Consider the following 10,894-nt stretch of genomic DNA (forward strand, 5'->3'; position numbering starts at 1 on the left):
TATGACTTTTATGATGTTGAGGTATATTCCATCTATCCCCACGTTGCTGAAGGTTTTTATCAAGAATGGATTCTGTCTTTTGTCAAATGCTTTTTCTGCATCTACTGACAGGATCATGTGGTTATTATCCTTTATTTTATTAATGTGGTGTATCACGTTGATTGATTTGTGAATATTGAACCAGACTTGCAGCTCAGGAATAAATCCCACTTGATCATGGTGAATAACCCTTTTAATGTACTGTTGAGTTACATTTGCTAGTATTGTATTGAGAATTTTTGCATCTAGTTTCACCAGGGAAATTGGTATGTAATTCTATTTTTTAGTGGGGTCTTTGGTTTTGCAATCAAGGTAATGTTGGCTTCATACAATGGGTTTAGAAGCTTTCCATTTCTATTTTTGGAACAGTTTGAAAAGAATAGATATGAACTCTTCTTTAAATGTCTGGTAGAATTCCCCTGGGAAGCTATCTGTCCCAGGACTCTTGTTTGTTGGAAGACTTTTGATTAGTGATTCAATTTCTTTGCTGGTTATGCATCTTTTTAAATTTTCCATTGCTTCCTATTTCAGCATTGGTAGTTTGTGAGTTTCTAGGAATTTGTCTATTTCTTCCAGATTGCCCAGTTTGTTGGCATAATTTTTCATAGTACTCTCTTATACTTGTTTGTGTTTCTGTGGCGTTTGGTTGTGATCTCTCCTCTTTTTTGTGTGTGATTTTATCCATTTGGGTCCTTTCCCTTTTCTTTTTGAGAAGTTTAGCTAGGGGGTTATCAATTTTTTTTATCCTTTCAAAGACCTAGTGCTTAGTTTTGTTGATCTGTTTGCTCTTTTTGCTTGTTTGTTTCTATATTGTTTATTTCTGCTTTAATCTTTATTATTTCTCTTCTTCACATGGCTTTTAGGCTTTATTTGCTGTTAGTTTTCTAGCTCCTGTGGGTGTAAGGTTAGGCTGTGTATTTGGTACCTTTCTTGCTTCTTGAGATAGGTTTGGATTGCAATATACTTCCCTCCTAGGGCTGCCTTTGCTACATCCCAAAGGTTTTGAACTGCTGTGTTTTCATTTTCATTGACCTCCATGTATTTGTTTTTATTTCTTCTTTAATACTTGGCTAAACCATTCATTCTTTACTAGGATGTTCTTTAACCTCCAGGTATTTTAGTTCTTTCCAAATTTTTTCTTGTGGTTGACTTCAAGTTTCATAGCATTGTGATCTGAAACTATGCATGATATGATCTCCAAATTTTTGTACTTGTTGAAGGCTGATTTGTGACCCATTATGTGATCCATTCTGAAGAATATTCCATGCATACTCAAAAAGAAAGTGTATTCTGCTGCCTTAGGATAAAATGTTCTGAATATGTCTGTTAAGTCCATCCAGTCCAGTATGTCATTCAAAACCATTGTCTTCTTCATGGTTTTCTGCTTATATTATCTGCCCATAGTTACAAGTGGGTTGTTAAATTTTCCTACCATTATGGTATTATTATCGATGAGTTTCTTTATGTTAGTTATTAATCAATTTATATATTTGGGCTTATCACGTTGGGGGCATAAATACTTACAATTGTTAGATCTTTTTGATGGATAGACCCCTTAACCGTGATATAATACCCTTCTTCATTTCTTGTTACAGTCTTTGTTTTAAAATCTAATTTGTCTGATATAAGTATGGCTACTCAGACTTTCTTTTGATATCCATTAGTATGATAGATGGTTCTCCATCCCCTCACCTTCAAGCTGCAGGTGACTTTAGGCCCAAAAAAAGTCTCTTGTAAGAAGCATATAGATGGATCTTGGTTTTTTATCCATTCTGATACCCTACATCTTTTGATTGGAGCACTGAATCCCTTTACATTCAGAATTTATTATTACTACTTATTATTATTGATTAGTATGACTTTTGAAATATAAGAATTTAGTGCCATTGTGTTACCTGTAGAGTTGGTGTTTCTGGAGATGCTCTCTGGCGCTTTCTAGTCTTTGTTGCTTTGGTCTTTTTTTTTTTTTTTCTCAGATCAAGTTCATTTTTCAACGTAAATCAGGCCATGACACTCTCCTGCTTAAAAGCCTGCAGTGACTTCCTAACACACTTAAGATAAAACCCCAAACTTCTTGCTCTGCCTGCAAGGTTCTGCAAGATCAGGCCCCACTTACTTCTCATTTCACTTCCTGCCACCCACCTTGCTCTGTGTTCCAGCCACACTGGCCTTTCTGCTGCTCCTTAAACACTCTTATTTTTGCTGGGGGCCCGAGAGCTTTTACACCTGTTCTTCCTCCTTCTGAACCTCTTGCACTCAGATCTTCACAGAGGTAACTACTTATGATTCAGATCTCAAGCCACTTTCACTGACTCAGAGTCTGCCCATTATCACGTAATTATTCTGCTTCCCATACCTTGAGGATTTCTCTGATAACATTTCCAACTCTCTGGAATTATGGTGTGTGCATTCGCTGTCTGTCTCTTCCACGAGATGCTCTACTCTATTATGGAAGGAATAGGGTCTTGTTTGCCAACAATCCTTACAGCCTATCATAGTGCCCGGCACAGAGTTGGTACTCGGTAAATACTTCCTATGTGAATAAGTGAATTAATATCCGGCAGAGCAACCCCTCAAGGCCAGAGTTTTCAAAAGTTACATAATGGTTTAATAAGTATGTCTGGTCTCCTCCACTTTTCTGCTATCTGCTGTCTGTCAGCTGGGGTTTCCCATAATGGTCCCAAAATATTGATCTCTTCAGGTAGGTTTCATGCATTGCTTTTCTCCAAATGACTCATTCTACCCATTCATTCTTGCTGAGAATTTGGTCTTAATCTATTCGCCACGTTGAGATTGCAGTTCAAAACATGGACAGATGAAGTCTTCCTTTTGGTCAAATATGCTAGAGACTTCAATATCAATGTGTCAATTTTCTTTGGGGTTGACAGGGCAGAACCCTCATCCCAGCGTAGCTCCAGATGGGAGGGGGACAGACCACTGCACAGGGAGACAGGAACTTTGGGATCTCATTCCCTCTGAGAAGTGATTTAACCATTATTCACTATCTTATTATCTTTATCTTCTGAAGTACCTTGGATGTTTTCTGAGACCCCTTCCAAGACTAAAGTTACATTCATTCATTCAACAAAGACAAGTATTTATTCCATGCCTTTTTACCAAGCACTGTCAAGATTCTGGATATCCAGCCTTGAAAAAAATAGACAAGAAGGCCTCTACTTTCCAGAAGCTTATGTGATTCTCTAGAACATGATCTGCTATTTAACTATCAAAAGATTTGATTTTACGTATGGCGTATTTTAATTAGAGAGAGTGAATGTCTTACATACACAAAATGAGATTTTCTGTCTTCGCCTTCCAGCCTTATACTCTGCTTTTTACCAGAAGTGTAAGAAATCGCACTCCTTGCCTCTTCTTATGTCCTTGAGAAGTGCTTTGCCCACCCAGTGTTTTGGCTGCCTGTGCTTTGCCCTCTCCACCAAATCAGATGGGGCACAGAGTCAGCAGTAGAAATAGATCCATTGTTCTGTCCATAAAGAAAACACATGGGCTAGGTTTCAAGAGCCAGGTATTAACCCTTACCTTGCCATTCACTTGGCGTGACACCTTAAGAATGCCTCTTCATCTCTCAGGATCTCAGTTTCCTTATCTCTAAAATAGAATGTGGTCACCATGAGAATTCTCCTCTCCAATCTCCCACTGCATAGAGTAGTCATGCTGTCTAAAATCCATCACCACACTGGCACCACCAGCCAAAGTCTGAGTGCACCAAGGCCACTTCTGGGAAAAGCAGGCACATTTCTGGAGGATGTGGGACTCCACAGACCAATGAGTTTGGCCCTAGGACTCTCCATCAGCTTTACTGAAACTTTCTTGAATGGCACTTCTGTCAGGTACTTATGCTACTCAATCCTTCCTTCTCTCTCCGTGGTAGTAAGACTTGCATCACGGTATGATGGCTACCCCCCCCCCCCCCCCCCCCCCGTTCTCCACTGCTCCTTCTCCATTTTCCCTCAAGGGCAGTTTCCATAATCAGTCTCTTTCACATGTAATCCAACTTTAGCATCTTCCTCTTGAAGGACCTGAACTAACACATAGAGGTAATACCTCATCTTCCTGCCTCTTATATTGTTTTAAGGATGGTGTCAGTGAGAATGTTTTCCAAAGTACATAATGTTTTTTAAGATATAAATCATCATATGAAAGGCATAGCATCATTCATCCTTTCATTCATTCATTCAGCAGTCAGGTACTGAACACCACCCCGAGCCGGGCTCCAGGCAAAGGATCTGGAGACAGAGGGATAAGGTTCCTTCCGGAGCAGATCACAGGCTAGAGGAGCTGTCCAGGTCCTTCATGACCTTGCACTTAGGTAACAACACATTTTTAGTAGGGAAATGGAAAAGAAAGTAGAGTAAGAAGGAACGATGACAGAATGAGGCAAAAAAACAAGTAGCCATTATTTCAAGTCACTGCAAGTGTTAGATTGTGCCTTTTCTAGTAAAGGCAAGCGTTTTTTTAATTGTGCTCTACTAAACGCAGTCCGCTGCTCCCCTCCTGCCAGAACCTTGCAGCACGGGCGGCTTGTTGGCATGCAACGGTTGTAACGCTTTTGCAGGGAAACTCTTCAACTGTTGTCACCATTTCGTGGCCCAGAATATTCAGCTCAACAACAGACCTCCAAGAGAATATGCTCTGTGTTGTAATTTTCCAAAGGCGACACAATGATAAAACCCAAGCAGATGGAAAGATGATTGCAGTGGACGGGTAAAGCTGTTAGCAGTTTCCATTTGTAGACAAAACCATTATTTTTTTAACAGATCGCTGCCAGAATTTGATGAATCTGGTACTCTTTGCACCCTCTGCCTTGCCGAAAGCCCTGTGACTGTCAGACTTTGAAAACAGTTGCAGGATGCTATTTTTGTACATTTGTTTATGTTGAAGGCATTAGCTCACAGAGTTTCACATTTAGTTTGCTATTAATCTCTAAACTTCCATTAATGTATAGTTCCCAATCCTGAAAATTGGACTTCAAAATAAATGGCTGTGTGATCATCCTTTATTTAAAATATTACGGCACGCCATCACTCTATGTCAAGGCCAGGCTTGTTTATGGCAGTGCTTGATTACATAATTACATATTAGAAATCATTTGTAAGGAAAATTGATTGGTGTACTTTACAGCAAAGACTTCACCAGAAATAACCCTGTTTCTTGTTGGAGCGGGGCACCGGGTTTGAAATGACACAACCTCAAAAGCCTGTCACCATCTTGTTTATTTCTCCTAACAGGAAGGAGCCATTGCCCAGGGAGAAATGAGGGACAGAACTGGTGGCTGTGAAAAACTGTGGTCCACAAATCAAGCTTTAGGCAGCGTGGTGGGGTACGGGAAAGAGTGCTCAATAGGGATTTATGAAGTTCAAGTGGTAGCTTCACCCCTGCTGGCGAGTTCTATGCAAATCACTAAGCTTCCTCAAACTTCCACTCCTCCATCAATAAAATGGGAATGCAGCAGGGAGTTGCCCAGGCTCAGAAGTGGGCAATGTCCATGCAGATGCATGGGAGTTGAGCAGAATCTCAAGCCTCAGATGAGTTTCACTGCAGATGGGAAAACTGATGGATGATAGGTGGATGGTAGTTCCTCCTCAACAGTGACAGGATCCCTAAGACCTTGCCCACTCAGCTCCCAGGCAGCCCCAGGGCTCCCGGACTGAGGATCTCCATTCCTTTCTATCATGCTTTCCTGTCCATGTGTCTCTTCCCCAGCCAGTGATCACTTTTTCTTCAAGATCTCTGCCAGTAGGATATTTTGTTCTGCAAAACAGGCATCCAAATCTTTCCGTGGCAAGTGTTTGCAGCCTATGTTTCTAGCTCTGCGGAAGATGATCTGTTTCTCGTGTGATTTGGGAGTGAGGAGAGCATACCAATTAAAACCTCAAATATCATCAGACCATGGATATAAAATAATAACAGCAATAATAGTAATGATGCTATCCCTCCAATAGAATGGATTATTCTGAGGAACAAATACCATAACCATAAGGACTGTCTTAACTCTAGAAGTGCATATTTAATTTAAAGGATTATTTATTTATTTATTTATTTAAATTCAAGTTAGTTAACATACAGTGTAGTATTGGTTTCAGGAGTAGAATTTAATGATTCCTCACTTAGATACGACACCCAGTGCTCATCCCAGCAAGTGCCTTCCTTAATGCCCATCACCCATTTAGCCCATCCCCCCACCCACCTTCCCTCCAGCAACCTCAGTTTGTTCTGTGTTTAAGAGTCTCTTACGGTTTGCCTCCCTCTCTGTTTTTATCTTATTTTTCCTTCCCTTCCCCTATGTTCATCAGTTGTGTTTCTTAAATTCCACATATGCGGGAAATCATATACTATTTGTCTTTCTCTGACTGACTTCTTTCACTTAGCATCATACACTCTAGCTACAATTAACTTTTTGTTCGCTTGTTTTTTCATTTCTGGAGTAACTCAGATTTGTTGAAGAACAAGAAAGGAAATGCACATGAGCAAAATAGAAGAGGAAGAAGAAGAAAGGGAAAGAGGAAGAAAGAGAAGACAGAACTATTCATAATTTCTGTTCATAATCCCTCCATCCAAATAGAACCACCATGAACAGTTTGTAGACCATGGTCTTACATCACTCCCTGCGAATGTACACCAAAAATTTACAAGAGTGAAATCACACCGCATACACTATATTTCTTGCATTTGTAACTCAACTATATATTATAAATCACTTCCTATGTGTATCTCTGTGCCCCATTTTGAACAGTCGCATTGTCTTCCATTGCAAATATGCACCATAATCCCAAATACACCAGAAACTTCTTTGTTACCGTACCTTTGGACATGTACTTACTCATTTCCAGCTTCCAGGCATTTTTCTGAGGGTGGTTTTGCCATTATGAGGGCAAAACATAACAACTGTACCCAGACCAAAGATTATCTTGGACAGCAGATATGTTGAACAAGATTGCAAATGAGACCTTTCCTTGTCCATTCACTTGTCTCTTTATCAGCTAGGCAAGCTTCTTCACAGTGTTGCCTCCACCTGCTGTGTGACATGTGTGAGCTTCCTGAGGGCAGCTGTATGCTCTACTTACCTCCTCAATGCCCAGGCTCCAGCACATAATATACCTTGATAAATAACTGTCAAACTAAACTAAACTTTTCCCCATTCATGAGTAAATGCTTACTCATCACACAAGCCCCAACTCAAAATCACCTTTTCCCCATGAACACGTAGCTTGGGTTTCCTTCCACAGTTAACTCCATGGTATTTTATCCATGTCTTTCAGTAGTTATCCCAATAGATTTTCTGTGTGTCTGCATATCTTTCTCTCCCTACATGCTTATTTCTTATCTCTTTACCTAACAGAGTCTGGCATGAAATAAAATGAATGAACATCCAGAGATCGGGGGTTTGGGGGCAGCTGGCATAAAGTCAAACAAAATGCTGGCACTAAATAATGTTTGTTGAATTAAATAAAATTGAATGGAGTTGATTTGAACTGAATTGAACTGAGTTTGATGCTAGGGTTTCCAACAGCAGAATTGAATGTTTCTACCTCTTTATCCCTAGTTTGAAGCCTAATGATCTTACTGAAGCCCAATGATGGATGAGTATGGCATACATTCTTTCCCCTTTCTCACCCCTCAAAACTCAAAATGCTGACACTTTTCATGCCCTGTTGATTCTTTTCCTTCTTACAAAGGATGAGGTCGGACACGGTTTACTTGCAGTGATTGTATCGATCTTCATTCTAGAGGTGCAATTGGATCTTTCCCTTGCAGGTGAATTGTCATTGACCTTTACTTGGAGAGACAGATTCTGACCATGGGATGCATTAGGGAAAGCCAAGACTCAGTATTTAAATGTGACCAGCCCAGTGAGATAAAATTTTTACCCAGGCAAAACTAACCCTCATCAGCGATTTGAATAAGCTCCATCATGTCACTTCCAAAAGAGTTTCATACCAAAATGAGTTTGAAGGCCGGGCAAGGGAATGTGAAATTGTATAACCATTCAAATCAAATAAAATCTGTATCCTTTTCAAGTTCATCACTGCCATTATAATTCACATATGTAGTACTCCAGAGAATAGTGAGGACAAGAGCTAATTGAGTGAGAAAATCTGAGTTGAGTATGAGAACAGCTTGGGACAGGGTTGCCCAAAGTATAAAATACTTTGGTGAGTATTGACTCAGCTGTCTTTGAAAGCACTCTTGCAAGAAAAAATATACTCATCCCCATTTTACAGAAGGTAAAACCAGGGCTCAGACAGAATGAGGTATAAACTGAAAAGAGCAAAGCTGGGAAGAGCTCTGGTATCAAACCACTGGTTCTTTCTACTGTATTTTGCTACTATGTGATTTTGTTTTTTGTGAAATAAAGCTGTTCGTAAACGCTTTCCTGCACATTATCTCATCTGATACTCTCAGCTCCCTGCTGCTGGGGGCAGTGGTTGCTTTTGGCTCCCCCCTGATCCCTTCCCCCAGACTTTCAGCAGAGATGAGCTACTGCCCCCACTTATTACACTGCTTTCTTGGGAACAGCCCACACCAAGCAACTGGGAGATGTGGGGGACTTGTGTCCAGCTTCCACCTAGACTCAGACAATTCTGAAGGGCCATCCACATTCCAAAATGGCCCCACAAAATCAACTGAGACCTGTATTGTAAGTGCAATACCTTCTCCCTCCCACCTCACTCCCCGTCTGCTGTTGCTCCCCAAAGTACTCCCCCATAAGCTCCCTATCCATAAATCTTTACTTGAGAGTATTTCTCATGGAACAGAAACAGAGAGTTAGTGCTAGGAGTGGTCAAAAGGACAGACTTTTAAATGGGATTTTGGAGCCGGGTCACTTGCCAGCTGGTGGACACGGGGGAATCCGTCACAGGGAGGAGAGGAAGTACTAACAGCCTGAAGCATAACGAGGCAGGAGTTGTTACAGTTTTGCTGGTGGAGAACTGAGGTGCGATGCCGGTGGGTGGGAATGAACCAGCAGGGCATTTTCTCAAATATTGCTGAGATTTAGGAAAACCAGTGGTTGCAAGGACCATGGAATAGGATGGTTTTTACTGGAGGATGTGTCAGACAAATGCAATGAAAAGCTGAACGTGCTCAATCACAGATTTAAGAACAAGTGCAAACCCCAGAGGATCTCCTTGGCAGCATATAGGCTCCTCGTCTCCTGCGGCCAGAGGACAGAAAAACCTAAGGATCAGACCCAGGACGTAAGTATAGAGGTCGTGGGGTTCAGAGGAGATTAAATTCTCACCCCTGGGAAGCTTGTTCTGTTGTGGGGCAGAAAGGAGTGGGACCCCAAGATGCAGGATGGAGACCTTGGGGTCAGTGCCTCAGAAGGACTCTGTAGGTTCTCCTGACCCCTATGGCCCTAGAGAAGTGACCATTCTTCCACCTTAAAGCCTAGTTCTCCTATTTCTTGTTTGAAATATTGCCCAAGTTTCAAGATAATACGAGCCACCTGCCCCTTCTGGGTTTGTCTCCATCTCCAAGCGTGGCCACCAGACCAATAGCTAGGGTCAAAACGCAAAATTACCAGGGCGCCTGAGTGGCTCAGTTAAGCGTCCAACTGCAGCTCAGGTCATGATCTCATGGTTCATGCCTTCGAGCTCCACATCAGGCTCTGCACTGACAGTGCACAGCCTGCTTGTAGCAGGATTCTCACACAGAGGGTCATGACACCAACACACGCACACTCTCAACAAAATCTTAGAATGTCCTTAAATTCCATAAAACCTGTATGCACAGACTCTGGATGAAAATCTTACGGAGAATGCGATGTCAATGCTTGCTCAGAACAACATATTAACCCCCTCCCCCCATGTAACAAACAAATAAGAAACAAACTCTTATTTCTCTCTCCAAAGGATCAACAATCATCTTGTTTTAGATACCCCTGTAACAGCTAGTGATACTGGCAGCTTCCATTTTTGAGGGCTTACTTATAATTTTCGCAAACTCTCTTCCCTACATACATGGCTGGTAAAGGTAGAGCCTGGATTCAAAACCAAGCAGGTCCAGCTAAAAAGCCCGTTGCTTTTCACTGCACCACTTGGACAGGTGGATATCTGAAAACTGGTCAATTTTTTAGGACCTCTCAGGTGTTTGCACACAACCTCTAAAAATCCGAATCACACACTTACTAACATTTTAATATGTTGCTTCCCTTTAGAATCAAACTGTTGGAAAGAGAAGATCCCAAAGAAGGCTAAGGATTATACAGGAATGTGTGCTTTTTCAACATTTTGGGACTTCGCTTAAATACCTATATTATAGGATCCATATTCCTCTATCTGTCTTTTACTCAGTATTCCCATCTGCCACAGGGCAATTGCTAATGAATACATTTCTTCTTATTTTCTTATGCATTTCTTTCAGGTGAAATTAAGCTTTGCAGACTAACATCTCTGATTACATTCATACTGTCTTTTCACATGTCATACTTGATTTTTTTTTCCCCTGAGTCTTACTAAGTCATATTTATGCCCAATTTCAGTTTCAAAGAAAAAAAAATTCGTGATGCCTCTTTTAATCTTTAACATATCAGAGTGCCACACTCGTCTTCATGCCATGCCCTCTGCTTCTAGTACCCTCTTTCCATCTCACCATCCATACACTCTGCTAACTGGCAAACTCCTATCCAATTAAAATGAGCCTCAGGGAAAAATCCCATGAGGTCGCCTCTCTTTGGACTCCCCTGCCTACCGCAAAAATAGCTCCCCCCTTTTTTCATTGAACAGAGGAAATTATTTTGACTAAGCATAAAAGATGCTCTTGGAGACTCGTAAATACATAGAGAAAACTAAGGGTGGATGGGGAGTGGGGGAGAGGAGAAAATGGGTGAGGG

The sequence above is a fragment of the Acinonyx jubatus genome, chromosome B1 (genome assembly GCF_027475565.1).
Source record: "Acinonyx jubatus isolate Ajub_Pintada_27869175 chromosome B1, VMU_Ajub_asm_v1.0, whole genome shotgun sequence".
NCBI lineage: Eukaryota > Metazoa > Chordata > Mammalia > Carnivora > Felidae > Acinonyx > Acinonyx jubatus.